The sequence below is a fragment of the Lagenorhynchus albirostris genome, chromosome 11 (assembly GCF_949774975.1).
Source record: "Lagenorhynchus albirostris chromosome 11, mLagAlb1.1, whole genome shotgun sequence".
Lineage (NCBI taxonomy): Eukaryota > Metazoa > Chordata > Mammalia > Artiodactyla > Delphinidae > Lagenorhynchus > Lagenorhynchus albirostris.
In genome coordinates this window covers 97,359,189-97,386,134 of record NC_083105.1, presented here as the reverse complement: position 1 = coordinate 97,386,134, position 26,946 = coordinate 97,359,189, and the positions used below count along the sequence as shown (strand labels likewise).

Here is a 26,946-nt window from a genome sequence, read left to right as displayed (position 1 = left end):
CTTGCAGAAAACCTCAGCCTTTTATATCCATAAGAAGGGTACAAAGTGTACACAGCACAGACTTCCCCCTGTGTTTACTATTAAACACTTAAGTCCAAGATATTTACGAATTCACTCATAGGCATAGATCCAGAGGAAACAAGAGGACAAGTATGCAAATGTAAATATGCATAGTCATTTAGGATAGTGAAAGTTTTCAAGTAAGCATATGTCTAACAAGAGACAATTGTCAATAAAATTTAGAACATCCATTCAATGGAATTGTATGTAGCTGTTAAAAATAATAATTCACTTTCTATGTACTGACTGGGAAAATCCATACTATTTTATAAGTGAGAGAAGCAGGAATATTATGATACAATATGATAAAATTTTACAAATATCTGAAAATACTTGTATTTGTACACATACATCTATGCATATACTTAAAGCTCTTAAGTGATAAAACAAAAATTGAATTGTATTTAATTTATGACTGATCTATACTAAATATTTTATTTTTATATTAAAAGTAAATGAGTTTTTTTTTTTTTTTTTTTTTTTGCGGTACGCGGGCCTCTCACTGCTGCGGCCTCTCCCATTGCGGAGCACAGGCTCCGGACGCGCAGGCTCAGCGGCCATGGCTCAGGGGCCCAGCCGCTCCGCGGCATGTGGGATCCTCCCGGACCGGGGCACAAACCCGTGTCCCCTGCATTGGCAGGTGGACTCTCAACCACTGTGCCACCAGGGAAGCCCTAAATGAGTATTTTTTATAACATCATGTGGCTCCCTAACTACTATAACTTATTGATTTGATTACTTAGGAAATATTTACTGAACACCCGGTAGATGCTAGTATCTGGGATAGTTGGTATGAATTCATAGATGAACATGACACCATGAACAAGAAAATCAGCAACTACAGCAGAGTCTGGCATAGGTTTTGATGGCAGTGTACACGCATACTATGAGAGCATGGTAAGTATCTCCTAACTCGACATAAAGGGGATCAAGAAAGCTCTGTCTTGGTCTAAATCTGTAACTGCATCAATAATCGTCACTCAGATAAGGGAGGAAATCTTTCCATCACAGGTATAATTAGTGCAAAGACTTTGAAGCATGTGAAAATATGACACACTAAGGAACCTGGATGAATAAAATATAGGTTATCTAAAGATATGGAAGGATTTACATTTGGAAGTTAAGGAGAAAAGGACAAGCAAGCAGTCTTGGCTTTGTATGGAAGATAACGGGGATTTAATGAAAGAGGTTAGTCAAGAGGGAAATAGGGTTATATACGAAAGACAGAATGATCGCTCAGAAAGAGAACAAAGAACAATATTGAAAGCAGGCTGTGTATCCCAAGTGGGCACAAAATACCCACACATCTAAAGCTAACTTTCCTTTTAATACCCAAACATCTGTAATTTGAGACTTTCCCCTGCGATCTATCAAGGAATTCAGTCCCGGTGCCTAAAAGTTCTCAAACTTTCGGCGGATGTTTACATCTTTTGATCACCTCTCAAACTACCTCTCCCCCTTATTTAGGATTACTTCTGTTCTCTTGTCCATGTCTCTTCCTAATATTACTGCAGATAGTTCTTAAATAAAGATTTAAAGAAATCATTAGGAAAACAAAACTGAAAACTTAAAATTGAGTTTCAGATAGTACTTTCCCTTGTGTCCATTAACCTTGACCTGTCACAGGGCTTCCTCTAACATTCTGTCATGTTTCTGGAACTTGTTTCTACTCAAATCAGATGTCTCGCTCTAATATTACTTCTTTACCAGGTCCCAGGGCTTCAAAGAGTAAGAAACATAAAAATAGTAATAATCCATCATAATTTAGCCAAATAATAATCTTGACACACATTGAGGATGATTATTTTGCTTTGTTTGTAGAGCTTTCCTACTAATTTCAGCTACTTGTCTTTAGCTTTTATAATCAGAGGTCCATTAATGGGTTTGTCCAAACAAATGAGCCCCTAAAGATGACTTCTGCAATTCCAAGAATGTTGAAGTAACTAGAGACGGCTTTTAAATAAGTATTTTTTGCTGTATTTGCTACACAAGTAATTCAAGAAAGAAAGGTTAAGGATGAGTTGAAACAGGTGTGGTGCACATTGAGAGGAGACTGTAGCTAACAGATATTAGAATAAAGAAGAAAATAGACTTGGTTACGGATAAGAGTGATAATGGAATGGTGTGGATGACTCCTAGGTTTTCTGCCAAGCAACTAGGTCAGAGAGGAAGAAATTTTGAGAGATTCGACATTGACTGCAATGATCGGTACACGAAAATCATCCGAGTATGGATAAAAAGAAAGAAGAATCATTCATATAGATCATGACCTGTCAATCAGCTCAACTTATAAATACACAGAGAAACAAGTGCCTAGATAGTAACCACCAAAGGTCAGTGGGTAAAAAACAAGCCCTAAACAAACGAACAAAAAAATAATTTACTGTAATTATTGTGTGACAGCTTTTATGATCAAGATAAATGACATCTGTTATGTTGACCACCAGATCAAAAACTTGACTTAGATGCTAGGAAAAAATTGTTAGAGAACAAGTACGACCAGCCACCAAGAAATGTGCCAAAATGGACTGCTGTGTAACTCTGAATGGAGTATTTCTGGGGACCGATTCGAATTCAGGTTCAAACTCAGCTCTAATTCTTTGAGCACAGCCAACTCCATAAAGAAGGCAATCTGAAACTGATATTAAAAGTTTTCAGCGGAACTTTTCTAACCAAAGTAATACCAGGCATTACAGGAGGTAAACAGGGAAAGTCCATGGGTTACCAATATGGCTTCTAGGTTTTCACTGTCAGATTTTTTTAACACATCTTTATTGGAGTATGATTGCTTCACAGTGCTGTGTTAGTTTCTATTGTACAACAAAGTGAATCAGCCATATGCATACATATATCCCCAAATGCCCTCTCTCTTGAGCCTCCCTCCCACCCTCACTTTCCCACCCCTCTAGGTCATCGCAAAGCACAGAGCTGATCTCCCTGTGCTATGCGGCTGCTTTCCCACTAGCTGTCTATTTTGCATTTGGTAGTGTGTATATGTCGATGCTTCTCTCACTTCACCCCAGCTTCCCCCTCCCCACCCTGAGTCCTCAAGTCCACTCTCTATGTCTGCATAATTATTCCTGCCCTGCCACTAGGTTCAGCAGTACCATTTTTTTTTAGATTTCATATATATGCATTAGCATACGGTATTTGTTTTTCTCTTTCTGACTTACTTCGCTCTGTATGACAGACTCTAGGTCCATCCACCTCACTACAAATAACTCATTTTCATTTCTTTTTATGGCTGAGTAATATTCCATTGTACATATGTGCCACATCTTCTTTATCCATTCATCTGCCAACGGACATTTAGGTTGTTTCCATGTCCTGGTTATTGTAAGTACAACTGCAATAAACATTGTCGTACATGACTCTTTTTTAATTATGGTTTTCTCAGGGTATATGCCCAGTAGTGGGATTGCTGGGTCATATGGTAGTTTTGTTTTTAGTTTTTGAAGGAACCTCCATACTGTTTTCCATAGTGGTTGTATCAATTTACATTCCTACCAACAGTGCAGGAGGGTTACCTTTTCAACACACCCTCTCCAGCATTTATTGCCTAGATTTTTTGATAATGGCCATTCTGACCAGTGTGAGATGATACCTCATTGTAGTTTTGATTTTCATTTCTCTAATAATTACTAATGTTGAGCAGATTTTCATATGCCTCTTGGCCATCTGTATGTCTTTTTTTTTTTTTTTTTTTTTGCAGTACGCAGGCCTCTCACCGCTGTGGTCTCTCCCGTTGCGGAGCACAGGCTCTGGATGTGCAGGCCCACAGGCCCAGCCGCCCCGCAGCATGTGGGATCCTCCCGGACTGGGTCACGAACCCGCATCCCCTGCATCGGCAGGCAGACTCCCAACCACTGCGCCACCAGGGAAGCCCTGTATGTCTTCTTTGGTGAAATGTTTATTTAGGTCTTCTGCCCATTTTTTAATTGGGTTGTTTGTTGTTTTGATATTGAGCTCCATGAGCTGTTTGTATATTTTGGAGATTAATCCTTTGTCAGTTCCTTCGTTGGCAAATATTTTCTCCCATTCTGAGCATTGTCTTTTCATCTTGTTTATGGTTTCCTTCGTTGTGCAAAAGCTTTTAAGTTTCATTAGGTGCCATTTGTTTATTTTTGTTATTATTTTCATTACTCTAGGAGGTGGGTCAAAAAAGAACTGTGGTTTATGTCAAAGAGTGTTTTTCCTATGTTTTCCTCTAAGAGTTTTATAGTGTCCGGTCTTACAGTTAGGTCTTTAATCCATTTGGAGTTTATTTTTGTGTATGGTGTTAGGGAGTGTTCTAATTTCATTCTTTTACATGTAGCTGTCCAGTTTTTCCAGCACTACTTATTGAAGAGACTGTCTTTTCTCCATTGTATGTTCTTGCCTCCTTTGTTATAAATTAGGTGGCCATATGTGTGTGGGTTTATCTCTGGGCATTCTATCCTGTACCATTGATCTATATTTCTGTTTTTGTGCCAGTGCCATACTGTCTTGATTACTGTAGCTTTGTGTTATAGTTTGAAGTCAGGGAGCCTGATTCCTCCACCTCCATTTTTCATTCCCAAGATGGCTTTGGCTATTTGGGGTCTTTTGTGTTTCCATACAAATTGTAAAATTTTTTGTTCTAATTCTCTGAAGAATGCCATTGGTAGTTTGATAGGGATTGCATTGAATTTGTAGATTGCTTTGGATAGTATAGTCATTTTCACAATATTGATTCTCCAATCCAAGGACATGGCATATTTCTCCATCTGTTTATGTCACCTTTGATATCTTTCATCAGTGTTTTATGGTTTTCTGAGTATAAGTCTTTCACCAAAAATATGGAATGCTTCACAAATTTGTGTGTCATCCTTGTGCAGGGGCCATGCTAATCTTCTCTGTTTCATTCCAATTTTAGTATATGTTCTGCCAAAGCAAGCACTCACTGTCACAGTAAAGGTATTTGATGGAAACACCACCAACTTTCAGTTCTTCTGACAAAAATTCTTGGAGTCGTCCTTGTTTCCTCTCTTTCTCCCATACCTTATATCCAGTTCTTTGGGGAATCCTATTTGCATTATTTTAGAAATATATCTCCATCTGTTACAATGACCCTGGTCAGAGTCATCATTATCTGATGCCTCGAATCCTGCCTCAGCCTTCTAACTCTCTTTACCCCTCCCTAGTATCTATTCTAAACAAGATAGCTAGAGTAAATCTTTTACAGTTTAAATCAGATCGTGTCATTCATTTACTTGAAATTCTCCAAAGGCTCTCTATCTCACTCAGAGTAAAAGCTGAACTACTTAAAGTGGTCTGCAGGGGGCTGACCAGCTCCCACCACCACCGCCCTCCTTACTTCTCTGAATCTACTTCAATTCCTTCCCCACTCATTAATCTTCACCCATATTGGCCACCTTGCTATTCCTCAAGCACACCAAACATAGGCTTGTCTTGGGACCACTGTACTAGTTGTTTCCTTTGTCTTGAACATTAATTCCCTCACCCTCTTCAAATCACAACTCAGACAGCTTCTCAGCGAGTTATAAAAGGTTGCTTTTAATCTATATAACTTTCACTTTCTAACATACAGTATAATTTACTTACTTATTTGGCATATTTTTTCCTGGCTATCAGTATTTCCCTTCCCCCACTTGCCACATCTGAATATATGCTCCATAATGAGGAGAGAATTTGTTCTCTGATATATTCCCGGCACTTAGAAAGCTACTTGAGTGGAAGGAGGGATAAATTAGGAGTTTGGGATTAACAGATATACATTACTATATATAAAATAGATAAACAAGGACCTACCGTATAGCACAAAAAACTATATTCAATATCTTGTAATAACCTATAATGGAAAAGAATCTGAAAACAGGGCTTCCCTGGTGGCGCAGTGGTTGACAGTCCACCTGCTGTTGCAGGGGACACGGGTTCGTGCCCCAGTCCGGGAAGATACCACATGCCATGGAGCGGCTAGGCCTGTGAGCCATGGCTGCTGAGCCTGTGCATCCGGAGCCTGTGCTCTGCAATGGGAGAGGCCACAACAGTGAGAGGCCCGAGTACCACAAAAAAAAAAAAAAAAAAAAAAAAAAAAGAATCTGAAAACAAATGTATATATATATATAAGTGAATCACTTTGCTGTACACCTTAAACTAACACAGAATTGTAAATCAACTACACTTCAACAAAGAAAAGAAAACTGCTTGGTACATTTTCTGAGTAGACTAATGAGATTCAATTATAACTTTTCTTAATAGGTTAGTGCCAAATATTCTAATTAGTATCATTCATAACAGTCTGCCCAGTATACAAAACAACTGATGCTGTTCATTGTTATTATCACTTGGTTGGGAGTGATGGGGAGATCCATGTAACACTGCACCTTACTTCACTTTTGGAACATTATCAATTAATTAATTAATTTTGATAGGTAAGAAGTGGATTTATTTAGAGAGACACACATTCCATAGACAGAATGCAGTCCGTCTCAAAAGGTAAGAGAGGCCCTGGGAGAAATACACTCCACAGAGTATGGACCATCTCAGAAGGCGAGAGGCCCTGAAATATGTGGTGGTTAGTTTTTATGGGCTGGATAATTTCATAGGCTAATAAGTTGTAGAATATTCCAACTGTTTTGGAGAAGGGGTCAAGATTTCCAGGAATTGGGCCACTGCCCACTTTTTGGCCTTTTATGGTCAGCCTTGGAAACGTCACAGCGCTGGTGGGTGTGAACGTCATTATTTTAATTTTATTATTAGTAATATCCTTTGGAACCTTCTTCCAAAAATATTTATCTACAGACATTGTCACTAGTCGAGACATTTTAGGCCCTGCACCCTTACGTTCTCTACATAGTTAACAAACATTTCACGCATGGATAAAATATGAATTCAATGAAGAGTTGTTTCTATAAGAGGGAATCATCTCGGAAAAGTGAGTGACTAAAAAGATGTTATTGGATTAAATGTGAATAGAAATTGAAAAAGATTAGCAAAAAACCTAAAAATCTATACAGACCCTACATACAGATTGCTTGAAAAATGTGTTTAAGCTCTGACTCTATTTGAAAGAATCTAAAACTGGTTATCTTAGACTCTATAGATGTAAGATTATTCCAGAATAAGGAGGCAGAACTATAGTCAGTGAAACCAATAAAAAAGGAATAGCCTTGGCCTGATATCAAAAAATGGGGGAAAAAAATTGGAGAATGAATGTACATTTACATGTTATCAATTGGGTACATATATTCTCACACATTTTATTTTCTCAGTCATCTGAAAGTGAAGTAGAAAACATACTGTTCATTTTCTCCTAAATATCTCCATAAAACAGAGAAGTATTTCCTGTTGTGTGTGTGTGTGTGTGTGTGTGTGTGTGTGTGTTTTCTAAAAAATAATAACATTCTCTTTCACAAACACAGTACAATTGTGAAAATCAGGAGAAATGTACAAAATCAGGAGATTAACATGAGTACAATTCTCTTATTTAATCTACAAACCTCAATCATATTTTGCTAATTTTCTCAATAATGTCTTCTGCAGCAAAAGAAAATCCCAGACCAGGTGTTGCTTTGATCACTTGCTTAAGTGATGTCTCCCAGGTTTCTCCACTGTGTACTTAAGTAATTTGTGAAAAGATGCTTGGAGAATATATAAATATTCTCTTCACCCACTCTACTACCACCGGGTCTATTATGCAATGTCATTTTATTTAGTTGCCATGTCTGTTTAGTCCCCTTTAATCTGAAGTAGTTCTGCCATCTTTGTCTTTGAGTATATTATTTTTTTCTTATTAGTTGTCTATTTTATACATATTTGTGTATGCATGTCAATCCCAATCTCCCAGTTCATCCCACCACCACCACCCCCCACCCCCGCTTCCCCCCTTGGTGTCCATACATTTGTTCTCTACATTTGTGTCTCTATTTCTACCTTGCAAATCGGTTCATCTGTTCCATTTTTCTAGATTCCACATATATGTGTTAATATACGATATTTGTTTTTCTCTTTCTGACTTATTTCACTCTGTATGACAATCTCTAGGTCCATCCATGTCTCTACAAATGACCCAATTTCATTCCTTTTAATAGCTGAGAAATATTCCATTGTATATATCTAGTACCACATCTTCTTTATCCACTGTCTTTCAATGGGCATTTAGGTTGCTTCCATGACCTGGTTATTGTAAATAGTACTGCAATGAACATTCGGGTACATGTGTCTTTTTTTTTTGCGGTACGCGGGCCTGTCACTGTTGTGGCCTCTCCCACAGGCTCCGGACGTGCAGGCTCAGTGGCCATGGCTCACGGGCCCAGCCACTCCGTGGCATGTGGGATCTTCCCGGACCGGGTCACGAACCCGTGTCCCCTGCATCGGCAGGTGGACTCTCAACCACTGCGCCACCAGGGAAGCCCTGTTAAACATTTCTTGAATCTTCTCAATTTTTGCCTCCATTCTTTTTCTGAGATCCTGGATCATCTTCACTATCATTATTCTGAATTCTTTTTCTGGAAGGTAGCCTATCTCCACTTTGTTTAGTTGTTTTTCTGGGGTTTTATCTTGTTCCTTCATCTGGTACATAGTCCTTTGCCTTTTCATTTTGTCTATCTTTCTGTGAATGTGCTTTTCGTTCCACAGGCTGCAGTATTGTAGTTCTTCTTGTTTCTGCTGTCTGCCCTGTGGTGGATGAGGCTATCTAAGAGGCTTGTACAAGCTTCCTGATGGGAGGGACTGGTGGTGGGTAGAGCTGGGTGTTGCTCTGGTGGGCAGAGCTCAGTAAAACTTTAATCCCCTTGTCTGCTGATGGGTGGGGCTGAGTTCCCTCCCTGTGGGTTGTTTGGCCTGAGGTGACCCAGAACTGGAGGCTACAGGCTCTTTGGTAGGACTAATGGTGGACTCCGGGAGGGCCCATACCAAGGAACACTTCCCAGAACCTCTGCTGCCTGTGTCCCTGTCCCCATGGTGAGCCACAGCCACCCCCCGCCTCTGCAGGAGACCCTCCAATATTAGCAGGTAGGTCTGGTTCAGGCTCCCATGGGGTCACTTCTCCTTCCCCCTGGGTCCTGATGCACACACTACTGTGTGTGTGCCCTCCAAGAGTAGACTCCTTGTTTCCCCCAGTCCTGCTGAAGTCTTGCAATCAAATCCCGCCAGCCTTCAAAGTCACACTCTCTGGGAATTCCTCCTCCCGTTGCTGGACCCCCAGGTTGGGAAGCCCGACGTGAGGCTCAGAACCTTCACTCCAGTGGGTGGACTTCTGTGTTGTAATTGTTCTCCAGTTTGTGAGTCACCCACCCAGTGGTTACGGGGTTTGATCTTATTGTGATTGTGCCCCTCCTACTCTCTCACCATGGCCTCTCTCCTGTCTTTGGACGTGAGGTATCCCGTTTGGTGAGTTCCAGTGTCCTCCTGTCGATTATCGTCCAGCAGTTAGTTGTGATTCCGGTGCTCTCGCAAGAAGGAGTGAGCACACGTCCTTCTACTCCACCATCTTGAACCCATTTCCTGTGAGTATATTACTTTTGAAGAATGTGTCTGGCAGTTACTTTGTAAAAGTTTTTCTGATTTTATAATAATTAACATTCAATTATGATACACGCCATCATTTTTTAAAGTACAATGCACTTAATTAAGAGGCTTTTCTGATAAAATTGTACATTTATGTTTAGTAGTTATTTACCAACAATTCCTGTGATTATGATCATTTTATTTTGATTGTGCACTAATAGAAATGTTAATAACAACAAATCTAGAAGAATTAGAGTTAGGCATTTAAAAAATCCTTCTCAATGTATTATATCAGAGACAAAGAATGTCAATTAGTTCCACCGTTGATAAGGCTAACTTTCATCCTCTGGTTAAAGCTTCAGTGTATTCTAGGACTGAGTAAATATGCTGGGAGACAGATTTCTCACTATGAGAGAAGAGAGTTAAAAGTATGGAAGAGAGCCATTAAAGTGAACCCTGGGATACTGAATTGGATTTGGAAGTATCAGTATGAATTCATAGATTTTAATAGACAGATAAATAGAGACACGGAGATATAGATGTGTGTGTGTGTGTGTGTGTGTGTGTGTGTGTGTGTGTAAGTGGCTCTGACTGATTTGAGAACCTAAAAGCAATGACACCCCAGAAGCAGTAAACTCATTTAGTGCTGAGATATTAGTTTCTAAATACCATTCTCTACAAAAAGAACCAGGATTCCTTAGATAAATGGCTGATTCCAGCCTGGAAGAGAAAAGCCTATATTTTTTTTCTTTCATTTCCATTTAAAATTTTATTTTACCTCAATTTTTAATTCTAAATAAAAATTCTGGGGGCTTCCCTGGTGGCGCAGTGGTTGAGAGTCTGCCTGCCGATGCAGGGGACACAGGTTCGTGCCCCGGTCCAGGAGGATCCCACATGCCACGGAGCAGCTAGGCCCATGAGCCACGGCCACTGAGCCTGCGCGTCTGGAGCCTGTGCTCCACAACAGGAGGGGCCACAACAGTGAGAGGCCCGCGTATTGAAAAAAAAAAAAATTCTTCTGCATTTAGTTGTGATTACATTTTTTTAACACAGAAACAATCAAAACAAGATAATTGTACTGAAATGTCGGTGTATAATTATTAAACATTAAAATACAAATTTATTGGAAAAGCTTCTCTTAATGAAATAAGTTTGTTTGAAAAATTGTAGCATGTAACACATATATATTGAATCTAAAGAAAAAAAAGGTCATGAAGAACTTAGGGGCAGGACAGCAATAAAGATGCAGACCTACTAGAGAATGGACTTGAGGACATGGGGAGAGGGAAGGGTAAGCTGGGACAAAGTGAGAGAGTGGCATGTACATATATACACTACGAAACGTAAAACCGATAGCTAGTGGGAAGCAGCCGCATAGCATAGGGAGATCAGCTCGATGCTTTGTGACCACCTAGAGGGGTGGGATAGGTAGGGTGGGAGGGAGGGAGATGCAAGAGGGAAGAGATATGGGGACATATGTATATGTATAGCTGATTCACTTTGTTATAAAGCAGAAACTAACACACCATTGTAAAACAATTATACTCCAATAAAGATGTTAAAAAAATTGTAGCATGTATTTATAAATTATAAATGCTATTTATTACCATAATCTGTAGAATTCAGCATGAATTCCATCTTAATTTTTTATAGATAAAGATGCTGAGAGGAGGAGCTTCAAATGGCGGAAGAGTAAGAGGCAGACATCACCTTCCTCCCCACAAATACATCAGAAATACACCTACAGGTGGAACAACTCCTACAGAACACCTACAGAACACTGGCAGAAGAACTCAGACCTCCCAAAAGGCAAGAAACTCCCCATGTACCTGGGTAGGGCAAAAAAAATTGAAAAAACAGAGACAAAAGAATTAGGACAGGACCCGCACCAGTGGGAGGGAGCTGTGAAGGAAGAAAGGTTTCCACACACTAGGAAGGCCCTTTGTGGGTGGAGACTGTGAGTGGTGGAGGGGGGAAGCTTTGGAGCCACAGAGAAGAGCGCAGCAACAGGGGTACAGAGGGCAAAGCAGAGAGATTCCTGCACAGAGGATCGGTGCTGCCCAGCACTCACCAGCCCGAGAGGCTTGTCTGCTCACCCGCTGGGACAGGTTGGGGCTGGGATCTGAGGCTCCGGCTTCGGTCAGTTCCCAGGGAGAGGACTAGGGTTGGCTGCATGAACACAGCCTGAAGGGGGCTAGTGCACCACAGCTAGCCAAGAGGGAGTCCAGGAAAAAGTGTGGAGCTGCCGAAGAGGCAAGAGACTTCTTCTTGGGCTTTCCTGGTGGCTAAATGGTTAAGAATCCACCTGCCAATGCAGGGGACATGGGTTCGAGCCCTGTTCTGGGAAGATCCCACATGCTGTGGAGCAACTAAGCCCATGCGCCACAACTACTGAGCCTGCACTCGAGAGCCCACGAGCCACAATTACTGAGCCCACGTGCCACAACTACTGAAGCCCGTGCTCCTAGACCCCGTGCTCTGCAATAAGAGAAGCCACCGCAATGAGAAGCCCACACACCACAACGAAGAGTAGCCCCTGCTCGCCGCAACTAGAGAAAGCCCACGCACAGCAAAGAAGACCCAACGCTGCCAAAAATAAAATAAAAATAAAAAATAAATAAATGTAAAAAAAGAGAGAGAGAGAGAAAGACTTCTTCTTGCCTCTTTGTTTCCTGGTGCACAAGGAGAGGGGATTAAGAGAGCTGCTTAAAGGAACTCAAGATATGGGCGCGAGACGCGGCTATCAGCGCAGACCCCAGAGACAGACATGAGACGCTAAGGCTGCTGCTGCCGCCACCAAGAAGCCTGTGTGCGAGCACAGGTCACTCTCCACACCAATCCTCCCGGGAGCCTGTGCAGCCTGCCGCTGCCAGGGTCCCGTGATCCAGGGACAACTTTCCTAGAACGCACGCTGCGCCTCAGGGTGGTGCAACGTCACGCTGGCCTCTGCCGCCGCAGGCTCACCCCACATTCCGTACCCCTCCCACCCACCCCCAGACTGAGTGAGCCAGAGCCCCCGAATCAGCGGCTCCTTTAACCCCGTCCTGTCTGAGCGAAGAACAGACGCCCTCCGGCGACCTACACGCAGAGGCGGGGCCAAATCCAAAGCGGAGCCCCTGGGAACTGTGAGAACAAAGAAGAGAAAGGGAAATCTCTCCCAGCAGCTTCAGGAGCAGTGGATTAAATCTCCACAATCGACTTGATGTACCTGCATCTGTGGAAGACCTGAATAGACAACGAATGATCCCAAACTTAGGAGGTGGACTTTGGGAGCAACGATAAATATATATTTTTCCCTCTTTCTCTTTTTGTGAGTGTGTATGTGTATGCTTCTGTGTGTGATTTTGTCTGTATAGCTTTGATTTCACCATTTGTCTTAAGGTTCTGTCTGCCCTTTTTTTAAAATTTTTTCTCAATAATTATTTTTTAATAACTTTATTTTATTTTACTTTATTTTATTTTATCTTATCTCCTTCTTTCTTTCTTTCTTTTTTCTCTCTCTTTTATTCTGAGCTGTGTGGAGGACAGGCTCTTGGTGCTCCAGCCAGGTGTCAGGGCTGTGCCACTGAGATGAGAGAACCAAGTTCAGGACACTGGTCCACAAGAGACCTCCCAGCTCCACGTAATATCAAATGGTGAAAATCTCCCAGAGATCTCCATCTCAATGCCAAGACCCAGCACCATTCAACGACCAGTAAGTTACAGTGCTGGACACCCTATGCCAAACAACTAGCAAGACAGGAACACAACCCCGTCCATTAGCAGAGAGGCTGCCTAAAATCATAATAAGGCCACAGACAGCCCAAAACACACCACCAGACATGGACCTACCCACCAGAAAGACAAGATCCAGCCTCATCCACCAGAACATAGGCACTAGTCCCCTCACCAGGAAGCCTACACAACCCACTGAACCAACCTTAGTCACTGGGAACAGACGTCAAAAACAATGGAAACTACGAACCTGCAGCCTGCGAAAAGGAGACCCCAAACACAGTAAGTTAAGCAAAATGAGAAGACAGAGAAATGCACAACAGAGGAAGGAGAAAGGCAAAAACCCACTAGACCAAACAATTGAAGAGGAAATAGGCAGTCTATCTGAAAAAGAATGATAGTAAATATGATCCAAGATCTTGGAAATAGAATGGAGAAAATACAAGAAACGTTTAACAAGGACCTAGAAGAACTAAAGAGCAAACAAACAGTGATGAACAACACAATAAATGAAATTTAAAATTCTCTAGAAGGAATCAATAGCAGAATAAGTGAGGCAGAAGAACGGATAAGTGACCTGGAAGATAAAATAGTGGAAATAAGTACTGCAGAGCAGAATAAAGAAAAAAGAATGAAAAGAATTGAGGACACTCTAAGAGACCTCTGGGACAAAATTAAACACAACAACATTCGAATTATAGGGGTCCTAGAAGAAGAAGAGAAAAAGAAAGGGACTGAGAAAATACTTGAAGAGATTATAGTTGGAAACTTCCCTAATATAGGAAAGGAAATACTCAATCAACTACAGGAAGCACAGAGAGTCCCATACAAGATAAATCCAATGAGAAAAACGCCAAGACACATATTAATCAAACTATCAAAAATTAAATACAAAGAAAAAATACTAAAAGCAGCAAGGGAAAAACAACAAATAACATACAAGGGAATCCCTAAGGGAATCCCTATAAGGTTAACAGGTGATCTTTCAGCAGAAACCCTGCAAGCCAGAAGGGAGTGGCAGGACATATTTAAAGTGATGAAAGGGTAAAACCTACAACCAAGTTTACTCTACCCAGCAAGGATCTCATTCAGATTCAACGGAGAAATTAAAACTTTTACAGACAAGCAAAAGCTAAGAGAATTCAGCACCACCAAACCAGCTTTACAACAAATTCTAAAGGAACTTATCTTGGCAGGAAACACAAAAGAAGGAAAAGACCTACAATAATAAACCCAAAACAATTAACAAAATGGTAACAGAAACATACATATCGATAATTACCTTAAATGTAAATGGATTAAATGCTCCAACCAAAAGACATAGATTGCCTGAATGGATATAAAAACAAGACCTGTATATATGCTGTGTACAAAAGACCCACTTCAGACCTAGGGACACAAGCAGACTAAAAGTGAGGGGATGGAAAAAGATATTCCATGCAAATGGAAATCAAAAGAAAGCTGGAGTAGCAATTCTCATATCAGACAAAATAGACTTTAAAACCAAGACTATTACAAGAGACAAAGAAGGACGCAACATAATGATCAAGGGATCAATCCAAGAAGAAGATATAACAATTGTAAATATTTATGCACCCAACATAGGAGCACCTCAATACATAAGACAAACACTAACAGCCATAAAAGGCGAAATCGACAGTAACACAATCACAGTAGGGGACTTTAACACCCCACTTTCACCAATGGACAGATCATCCAAAATGAAAATAAACAAGGAAACACAAGCTTTAAATGATACCTTAAACAAGATGGACTTAATTGATATTGATAGGACATTCCATCCAAAAACAACAGAGTACACTTTCTTCTCAAGTGCTCATGGAACATTCTCCAGGATAGATCATACCTTGGGTCACAAATCAAGCCTTGGTAAATTTAAGAAAATTGAAATCATATCAAGTATCTTTTTCGAGCACACGCTATGAGAGTAGAGATCAATTACAGGAAAAAATCTGTAAGAAATACAAACACATGGAGGCTAAACAACACACTACTTAATAACCTAGAGATCACTGAAGAAATCAAAGAGGAAATCAAAAAATACCTAGAAACAAATGACAATGAAAACATGACGACCCAAAACCTATGGAATGCAGCAAAAGCAGTTCTAAGAAGAAAGTTTATAGCAATACAATCCTACCTCAAGAAACAAGAAACATCTCAAATAAACAACCTAACCTTACACCTAAAGCAATTAGAGAAAGAAGAACAAAAAACCCCCAAAGTTAGCAGAAGGAAAGAAATCATAAAGGTCAGATCAGAAATAAATGAAAAAGAAATGAAGGAAATGATAGCAAAGATCAATAAAACTAAAAGCTGGTTCTTTGAGAAGATAAAAAAATTGATGAACCATTAGCCAGACTATAAAGGAAAAAAGGGAAAAGACTCAAATCAATAGAATTAGAAATGAAAAAGAAGTAACAACTGGCACTGCAGAAATACAAAGGATCATGAGAGATTACTACAAGCAACTATAGGCCAATAAAGTGGACAATCTGGAAGAAATGGACAAATTCTTAGAAATGCACAGCCTTCCAGGACTGAACGAGGAAGAAATAGAAAATATGAACAGACCAATCACAAGCACTGAAATTGAAACTGTGATTAAAAATCTTCCAACAAACAAAAGCCCAGGACCAGATGGCTTCACAGGTGAATTCTATCAAACATTTAGAGAAGAGCTAACGCCTATCCTTCTCAAACTCTCCCAAAATATAGCAGAGGTAGGAACACTCCCAAACTCATTCTACGAGGCCACCATCACCCTGATACCAAAACCAGACAAGGATATCACAAAGAAAGGAAACTACAGGCCAATATCACTGATGACCATAGATGCAAAAATCCTCAACAAAGTACTAGCAAACAGAATCCAACAGCACCTTAAAAGGATCATACACCATGATCAAGTGGGGTTTATCCAAGGAATGCAAGGATTCTTCAATATACACAAATCAATCAATGTGATACACCATGTTAACAAATTGAAGGAGAAAAACCATATGATCATCTCAATAGATGCAGAGAAAGCTTTTGACAAAATTCAACACCCATTTATGATAAAAAAACCCTCCAGAAAGTAGGTAAAAAGGGAACTTACCTCAACATAATAAAGGCCATATATGACAAACCCACAGCCAACATCATCCTCAAGGGTGAAAAACTGAAACCATTTCCACTAAGATCAGGAACAAGACAAGGTTGCCCACTCTCACCACTCTTATTCAACATAGTTTTGGAAGTTTTAGCCACAGCAATCAGAGAAGAAAAAGAAATAAAAGGAATCCAAAACAGAAAAGAATAAGTGAAGCTGTCACTGTTTGAAGATGACATGATACTATACATAGAGAATCCTAGAGATGCTACCAGAAAAGTACTAGAGCTAATCAATGAATTTGGTAAAGTAGCAGTATGCAAAATTAATGCACAGAAGTCTCTTGTATTCCTATACACTAATGATGAAAAATCTGAAAGTGAAATTAAGAAAACACTCCCATTTACCATTGCAACAAACGGAATAAAAGACCTAGGAATAAACCTACCTAAGGAGACAAAAGACCTGTATGCAGAATATTATAAGACACTGATGAAAGAAATTAAAGATGATACAATTAGATGGAGAGATATACCATGTTCTTGTATTGGAAGAATAAACATTGTGAAAATGACTATACTACCCAAAGCAATCTACAGATTCAGTGCAATCCCTATCAAACTACCACTGGCATTTTTCACAGAACTAGAACATAAAATTTCACAATTTGTATGGAAACACAAAAGACCCCGAATAGCCAAAGCAATCTTGAGAAAGAAAAACAGAGCTGGAGGAATCAGGGTCCCTGACTTCTGACTATACTACAAAGCTACAGTAATCAAGACACTCTGGTACCGGCACAGAAACAGAAATATAGATCAATGGAACAGGATAGAAAGCCCAGAGATAAACCCACGCACATATGGTCACCTTATCTTTGAGAAAGGAGGCAAGAATATACAATGGAGAAAAGACAGCCTCTTCAATAAGTGGTGCTGGGAAAACTGGACAGATGCATGTAAAAGAATGAAATTAGAACACTCCCTAACACCATACACAAAAATAAACTCAAAATGGATTAAAGACCTAAATGTAAGGCCAGATACCATCAAACTCTTAGAGGAAAACATAGGCAGAACACTCTATGACATAAATCACAGCAAGATCCTGTTTGACCCACCTCCTAGAGAAATGGAAATTTAAAAAAAATAAACAAATGGGACCTAATGAACCTTAAAAGCTTTTGCACAGCAAAGGAAACCATAAACAAGACGGAAAGACAACCCTCAGAATGGGAGAAAATATTTGCAAATGAAGCAACTGACAAAGGATTAATCTCCAAAATTTACAAGCAGCTCATGCAGCTCAATATCAAAAGAACAAACAACCGAATCCAAAAATGGGCAGAAGACCTAAACAGACATTTCTCCAAAGAAGATATACAGATTGCCAGCAGACACATGAAAGAATGCTCAACATCATTAATCATTAGAGAAATGCAAATCAAAACTACAATGAGGTATCACCTCACCACCGTCAGAATGGCCATCATCAAAAACTCTACAAACAATAAATGCTGGAGAGGGTGTGGAGAAAAGGGATCCCTCTTGCACTGTTGGTGGGAATGTAAATTGATACAGCCACTATGGAGAACACTATGGAGGTTCCTTAAAAAACTAAAAATAGAACTACCATACGACCCAGCAATCCTGTTACTAGGCATATACCTTGAGAAAAGCATAATTCAAAAAGAGTCATGTATCAAAATGTTCATTGCAGTTCTATTTACAATAGTCAGGACATGGAAGCAACCTAAGTGTCCATCAACAGATGAATGGATAAAGAATATGTGGCACATATATGCAATGGAATATTACTCAGCCATAAAAAGGAACAAAACTGAGTTATTTGTAATGAGGTGGATGGACCTAGAGACTGTCATACAGAGTGAAGTAAGTCAGAAAGAGAAAAACAAATACCTTATGCTAACACATATATATGGAATCTAAAAAAAAAAAATGGTCATGAAGAACCTATGGGCAAGACGGGAATAAAGATGCAGACCTACTAGAGAATGGACTTGAGGATACGGGGAGGGGGAAGGGTAAGCTGGGACAAAGTGAGAGAGTGGCATGTACATATATACACTACCAAACGTAAAAATGATAGCTAGTGGGAAGCAGCCGCATAGCACAGGGAGATCAGCTCGGTGCTTTGTGACCACCTAGAGGGGTGGGATAGGGAGTATGTGTCGGAAGGAGATGCAAGAGTGAAGAAATATGAGGACATATGTATATGTATAGCTGATTCACTTTGTTGTGGGGCAGAAGCTAGCACACCATTGTAAAACAATTATACTCCAATAAAGATGTTTAAAAAAATGCTGAGAAATCTTGTTCAGATAAATAATGGAAATAGAAATGGAGAAAGTTTTGTTATAGCAATGCCATTTGATTTGTTGAACTCCTTTTAAGGTATATTTCAAAAATCATGTAATGAAATGATACATGCACCCCAATGTTCACTGCAGCACTATTTACAATAGCCAGGACATGGAAGCAACCTAAATGTCCATCTACAGAGGAATGGATAAAGAAGATGTGGTACGTATATGGTACAAATGAACTTATTTACAAAACAGAAATAGAGTCACAGATTTAGAAAACAAACTTATTATGATGAGAGGGGGAAGCAGGGGGCAGGGGGGAGGGATAAATTGGGAGATTGGGATTGACATATACACAATACTATATATATAATAAATAACTAATAAGAATCTATTGTATAAGCCAGGGAACTCTACTCAACTCGCTGTAATGACCTATATGGGAAAAGAATCTAGAAAAGTGTGGATATATGTATACGTATAACTGATTCACTTTGCTGTACAGCAAAAACTAATACAACATTGTTAATCAACTATACTCCAATAAAAAAATCATGTAATGAAATATGATTAATAATTATTACTAATGATGACTCAGTCAACCATTCTAACAGATACTCCTTCAATTTTGTAACCAAGCAGGACCCTACGAGACCTTCCCAGAATAGACCCCGACCCATGTCCTCTGCCTGTTTTTTGTCTATAGAAAAACTTTAGTGAAAGAATAAATTTAATCAGAGAAGTGAGAAAATGCAGAAAGGAAAACAGTCAAGCAAGACAAAATAAAAATACTTCAGCCGTTCAAAAAAGTCAAGGACTTTTAGTTCTTCCAAGGACTATAGATAACATTCTGAGCCATGTCCTTTGAGCTGTTTTGCAGATACTGAAACCCCTACCAGGTGGAAGAAGTTAACTGCATGCTTCCCAGAAGCACCTATAGCTATGAGTCTATGACTAAGGAGAAAAATGATTTAATACTGTGTGGCCACAATATTCTTTAGACTCTGGAGAAAACTGGTTAAGATGAAACTCTCTTGAAATTCCAAAACTTGTTCTCTTGGCATGTGCAGTTAGAGAAAGCTGGCATGATAAAAATTTTTTTTTTCAGAACACTGACACTGAGAGGACAAAAATATTCTTAGGAGAAAACTTGAAGTTAACTCTTATCATGTCCTTGAAGTATAAACACAGCCCACATCGACGGAGACAACCACCTTGGTTCAATTAGTAGAACCTAAACTGAGAAAAAAAAAAAGAAGACAAGAGGCATATATAATGGCCAACAGCTCCTGTTATGTATAAAGTTAAAATCCAAATATAGAATAATACAAAAGGCAGGGGGAGGACATGAATGGGGGTCTATTCTGGGAAGGCCTCATAGGGTCCTGCTCCGTTACAATTTTACTAAAAGCAAAGAAATGCAAACATTCGTTCAAATGTAGCTGTCACCTACAAGTAGAGAAATTCTCTTTTAAAGCTGAACCAGTATTTCATGTTATATTAATTGACACACTGGAGTTTACTACACTCCAGGGAAGTGCACCTTGATCAAACTGAGAGGAAAGAAAGATATATTTCTTTCTTTTGTGAGGTAGAGAAAGGCAGTTGTGATGGGGGAATTTGGAAGGGAGAAATTTTAGCAAAATTCATATGAAATTGAAGATCTGGGCAATGATTCCCTTTAAGCTCTCTTTGCCAGCACGACCTTTGGAAATACCACCAAAGATACAGGTACTCAAGTCTGAAAACTGCTGAACTAGATCATAGGTAAGGTCCTTTTCGCATTCTAATATTTCATGAAATATAAACTTCAGGAGGGACTTTCCTGGTGGCCCAGTGGTTAAGACTCTGCGCTTCTACTGCAGCGGGGCATGGGTTCGACACCTGGTCAGGGAACTAAGATTCCACATGCTGCATGGCCAAAAAAATTAATTAATTAATTTAAATAAATAAATAAATAAATAAATAAATAAACTTCAGGAAATTTGGAAGAGAGCAACTTTTTCCAACCACTGGTTTGAAAAACACGGGTTTGTTACAGTAGAAAAAAATATTTATATCAGTAAATGAGGTAACTGAAATATCCTTATTTCAATTACTGTTGTTGAAAAAGTTAGTAAAAATTATAAAAATATTTTACACTTTAAGGGGAACAGTTTGGGAGCCTTCAAGTGGGTATAGGTAGCAGTGAGATTGGATCAAAGGTAATGTGATGAAGTGGATCTGGAACATAGTTGACAAGGATGTTAAAAGTTGCTTATTATTGTTGAAAAAACAAACAACCCAATCAAAAATGAGCAGAAGATCTAAGTAGACAATTCTCCAAAGAAGACATAGAGATGGCCAAAAAGCACATGAAAAGATGCTCAACATCACTAATCACTAGAGAAATGCAAATCAAAACTACAATGAGGTATCACCTCACAACGGCCAGAATGGCCATCATCAAAAAGTCTACAAACAATAAATGCTGGAGAGGGTGTGGAGAAAACTGAACCCTCCCACATTGTTGGTGGGACTGTCAACTGGTAAAACCACTATGGAGAATAGTATGGAGGTTCCTTAAAAAACTAAAAATAGAACTACCATATGATCCGGCAATCCCACTCCTGGGCATATATTCGGAGAAAACCATAATCCTAAAGGATACATGCACCCCAATGTTCATTGCAGCACTATTTACAACAGCCAAGACATGGAAGCATCCTAAATGTTCACTGTCAGAGGAATGGATAAAGAAGATGTGGTACATATATACAATGGAATATTACTCAGCCATAGAAAAAGAATGAAATAATGCCCTTTGCAGCAACATGGATGGACCTAGAGATTCTCATACTAAGTGAAAATAGTCAGACAGAGAAAGACAAATATATGATATCACTTATATGTAGAATCTAATTTTTAAAAAGAGATACAAATGAACTTATTTATAAAACAGAAACAGACTTACAGGTATCCAAAACAAACTTATGGTTACCAAAGGGGAAACGGGGCATGGGGGGATAATTCAGGCACTTGGGATGAACACACACATACTATTATATATAAGATAGATAACCAACAAGGACCTACCGTATAACACAGGGAACTCTACTCATTATTCTGTGATAACCTATATGAGAAAAGAATTTTAAAAAGAGTGAATATATGTATACATATAACTGAATCTTTGTGTACTTCGCTGTACACGTGAAACTAACACAACACTGTAAATCAACTATACTCCAACAAAATTAAAAATTTTAAAAAGTTGCTGCTGCTTATTATTATTTGGATATAGTAAAATTATTCTATACACCCAAAATTTGAAACTATAACCATTAGCAATTGAAGAATTTTAGCTATCAATGGGCCTATATTTTTTATAACTTGATTTAGGTTGCATGAATTTAGACATTGTGATACATAATTTTAAAATATTTTTTGGAGGAAGGTGGTCAAAAGGTACAAATTTTCAGTTATAAGATAGGTAAGAACTAGGGATGTAACGTACAGCAGGATGACTATGGTTAATACTGATGACGCCAGGTATGAAAGTGGTTAACACAGTAAAGCCTGAGAGTTCTCATCACAAGGAAAACAATGTTTTCATTTTCCGATTTTTTAATCATATCTGTATGAGATAATGGATGCTAACTAAATTTATTGTGGGACTCCTTTCACAATATATGTAATTCAAACCATTATGCTGTATACCTTAAATTTACACAGGGATATATGTCAATTATACCCCAATAAAGCTGAAAAATATTGAATAAAATAAAAATATTTTCTGGATTATATTAGAGGGAAACATTAATTTGTGAATAAAGATTTTGGTATTTTTTGAAATATATCATTAGACAATAATAACATTCACAAATATTTTTGATGATTGTAACACACACATTATGTTAAGTGAATAAGAAATATGTATCTTTACTAAGAAAGTATAACTTTTGTCAGAATTTGTTTAAAAGGGGATAGATATATACGGTTATACTAGTAGTGAATTAGACTGAGCTCGCATTAATTGTCTAGTCTTCTTTTGCCCTTTATGGAGAATGGTCATCTAGACCTAATTATCCTTTGTGATAGAGTGCCAGGACTCCCTTGGTTTCAAATTCTTCAACTATTATTTTTCAACTTTTCTGGAAATTTCTTTGCCCTTCATACATATTTTTTCCTCAAATCCCCAGAATGCAATGTCTTCTGACCCCTTTGTGCTCTTCACCTTAATTAACTCAATATGTCCTTTTTCTCAGATTATTTTGCCTAATGTTCTAGCACATCAAGTATAAATTTAAGCTTCACATTTGCAAACCCGCCATTTACACTGAACGTATAAAGTGTGGATGGTGGCATAATATGATGCTTGTTGTGTAAAAACAGTTCATTACAGGCTGCTTATTGACAAACAGCTGGCTTTCATTCCATCATACACTGATTTTCTTTTCCCTCAATTCTAGTAAATGGACGTCTGCTATTGTTCGTCCTTGTGATAGTTTTTGTCATGTACCAGTTCCAGTCATTTGTTCCAGATGATCCACTTGTGCTTCACTTACTGTCTTCACTTCCTCTCCAAATCAATGAGTGCTTCAAAACTGGGGGTCCTGCCTTCCAACAGATATTTATGAGACAAAAGCAATATGTTGTCTTTGTACCATTTTATCACCAGCCACAGACTGGATATCTTTCTCTCTACTCCATCCAACAATTGCTATGGCTAACCTACCTAATATCACACTTTTATGGTTTACAGCTGGCCTAGATTACACCCATATTGAGTATAAATTGTTTTTCTACCAAGTAACGTTATGGATGCCCTCCGTGTTCACTATCCCCTTGAAAATTATCATTTGCTTAGCCTTGCATTTGTTCTTTAAGCTAGTCAAACACAACTACACTTTTTGTACACAGCAGCTATTGAATATGTCATGGATAATCCGACACTGACCTTTCTTCTTGCTCTCAATCTTTTCTTGCTCTTTCTCCATGTTTCCCGTAATATAAACCCTTTGCTCTAAATCCGGACTCCGATTTTATCCCTGGTAGCCTAGATTTCACGTTAGTGCCTGACATTCCTCAGTATTTGATATTTGAGTTCTGCAATATTCTTCAGTTAAGACTTGAAATTTCAGCTTTTCCCTTTTAAGAGTTCTTTGTGAGAAAGCAGTTTATGTTCACAATTTGCTTTTCCTTTCACCCAACCACACTCAATACAATATAGTGTCTACTCCACATTTTATGTTTTTGTATTTAATCAACAATGACTTACCTGATGGTGTCTGAAAGAACTAGAAAAAACATGTATGAACACCATGCATCCTTGATCTCAGGATGTTAGGACTGTCCAGAATGTGTAAGTACATTTCCAGTCCCACAAGCTATCAGGAGCCCATAAGAATAAAATAAGAGTCTTGAACAATATGTCCAAGATCAAACATCTTAATCTGTGTAAGGGTGACATAATCAGCCTCCTCCCTTTTCTCCTAATATTTCTGGTATTTGTCTAGTGATGGGCAGTTAAATGAACTAGAAACAGAGATAGGATTTAGTAAAACGTGAATATTGACCAAAGGATTTTACTCATACAAACATTTGTCAAGATCAACTGCTCAGATCTAAACTTCAGCTGAAATGAAGTTAGCTGCCATCATGACTTGTCCTTGTTAAGACTTTGATGCTTCTAATTACTGATCCGGAATAGAAAATGAATTGGGGTGTGGCCACATCCCTGTGGGTGATGGGAATGTATTATAATTTTCAAAGTATCCTATAAGCTGAAAATGTCAAAAAACAGACATACATAGGATGGCGTTCTACTTAAATTCTGAGGAGAAAAATAGATAACCTATAATCCAAAGGAGTAAAACAACACTGGACTCAGATTTACCTTCTGCAACAGATGGCAATGGATAGAGAATAAGGAATTGTTGAAAGAAAATGTTTATGTCCCATTAATTCTACCCAATCAAGTCATCTGTCACATGTGAAGACGGCAGAATATTTTAGTTACGTAAGGTTTTAGAATATGTACATTCACACACAAGGTCCAAAATCATTTGATAAAGAAGAAACATAAGTAACTAATTAAGAAAGATATAGGAAAGCAGAACAAGGAGCAAAGCAAAGGGAGACAGAAGAAAATGTGTGTCAGCAGGACTACTGAGTAAGCCCTTTTGGAATCAGCAAAACTAAGCATGGGAGGAAATGCTGAGTTTTATTATTCAGGAGAATTTGTGGTTGGATTTTTCACCTCTTGCCATGCTCTTCTTCCTTCCCCAGTCCTCCTTCCCTGGCTACTGTCTCTAGGGTTAGTGAGGGAAGGAGAAAGTAAGCATGAAGGGGAAGTAAATGTGGAAGGAATGAGGAAATGCAGTCAATGCAAGGGCTATGACCTCTTCTTAAACAGAGAAAGGAAGTAAAAACGTGCAACTCTGAATTACAGCAATTAAAGTGAGGGCCGTAGTGCATTCAGGAAGGCTCATATGGTTTGGAAGGCTATGATTTGGGGTTAAAAGACTATCAGTTTTTCCTGTCACTTTTTTCCTCTTAAGACTATGTTATGGAATACTGTTTAATTGACCTGGCTTAAAAGTTATTGGTCCTTACGTAGTGATGGAAGATAGAAAAAGGATGGTAGCAAGAGTTGAACATAGGAAAAAAAAAAGAGTTGAACATAGGGTCGAATTGAGACCTTCAGGGTATTATTCCAAGATCTGAAGACATGGTGTTCTTTCATATACATAATTCAAAATAAAAATATAGTAAACTTTAAAATATAAGGAAGTTCAACAAAATTCTGGGTTATTTCCCAACAATTACTCCTTCAATGGTTTGTTCTCATTTAAAATATGAAAAAGTTTTCTCCAATTGCATTTGAATGCAATAACTTGGTGGTACCCTAAGCACATGCCTAGTCTTTCTGTTAGGTAAGCCTTTACTGGGATTGTATCTAAAAACTTGTGCGTGCGTGTGTGTGTGTGTGTGTGTGTGTGTGTGTGTGTGTGTTGTGTGTGCACAGCTGTAAATCTCTTCCTTGATTCCCATCAGTGAAATTCATACATCCTATTTAGCAACCTCAGCTGCTTCATAATGTTACTTTCTCCAGGATTTCCTAGACCTTTTCCTAGGCACTCCCTTAGGTTACGCCTTTATGTTCCTATTTCATGCACCCTGTCCTCTTAGGTATCTCCAACTGCTCTCTCTCAAATATGTCATATTCCTGTTAGTTTATAACACATCTTGAATTTATTCTTTACAGCTTGTTTACCTCTATCTTCAGTCTTCTAGACCTATAAAACCTTGACTTATCAGTGAAGGTAACTTGTTTCCTGCCTCCTTTTGCTCTAAGCCTTAGACTGTTCTGTGTCTGGGTCTCAATGAGAGAGTTTGCCTCGTCCTATGTTTGTGCTCCTTCCAATTATTCCTGCCTTCTAGAAATGCTGGTAAGCTTAAATGAGGCACTGATTATAAAGTGCTTACTACACTGTCTGAGAAAGATTAGACAAGCATTAAAATTTGCTTCTGGTTGTTTGCCATGGAGTTAGCTGGCAGAGATTGAGGTGAATGTGAACGTTTTACGCTATTAATACCCACCCCAATTTTGTTTTATTCCCACTCACACATTGGGTTTAAGGACCTATGGTCAAACTATAAAAACTAAATAATGGTAATTCCCTAAGGGAAGTGTTCAAATATAACTTTTGCAACATCAATAATGAAAAAAAATACACTCTGAAAATTTAAGAAATTTGTTACAGTTTGTTGTTACAATTTAAGCAACAGCAACAAACTGTAACCTCTGTCCTCGTGGAATGTGTATCCTAGCTAGGAGAGATAACCAATAATCAAAATCAATTAGTAATATATATATTATAATATATATATTATATATATATTATATTAGATGGTGATCAATATTATGATATTAGATATTAGTAATATATATTAGATATTAGTAATTAGTATTAGATATTAGATATTAGTAATATATAATATTAGATGGTGATCAATATTATGATATTAGATATTAGTAATATATATTAGATATTAGTAATTAGTATTAGATATTAGTAATATATATTATATTAGATGGTGATCAATATTATGGAGTACACATTGCGGAGCTTCAAGATGGCGGAAGAGTAAGACGCGGAGATCACCTACCTCCCCACAAATACATCAGAAATACATCTACACGTGGAACAGCTCCTACAGAACACCTACTGAACGCTGGCAGAAGACCTCAGACCTC

At 38.6% G+C, this 26,946-nt stretch overlaps 1 long non-coding RNA gene and 1 other non-coding gene across 2 annotated transcripts in view; both read right to left on the bottom strand.

The window, feature by feature from the left end:
* LOC132529897 (uncharacterized) overlaps nucleotides 1-23,695 on the bottom strand; it is a 31,183-nt gene extending 7,488 nt beyond the window's left edge. Inside the window, exons 1-2 of the long non-coding RNA XR_009543609.1 lie at nucleotides 23,644-23,695; nucleotides 21,780-21,819 (exon numbers count right to left, since the gene is read on the bottom strand). This is a non-coding gene — a long non-coding RNA (uncharacterized LOC132529897). The remainder of the gene's footprint in view (nucleotides 1-21,779; nucleotides 21,820-23,643) is intronic.
* LOC132530134 (U6 spliceosomal RNA) lies at nucleotides 4,872-4,978 on the bottom strand. The gene has a single exon (XR_009543691.1). It is a non-coding gene; the product is annotated as a U6 spliceosomal RNA (small nuclear RNA).
* Nucleotides 23,696-26,946: the final 3,251 nt, after the last annotated feature.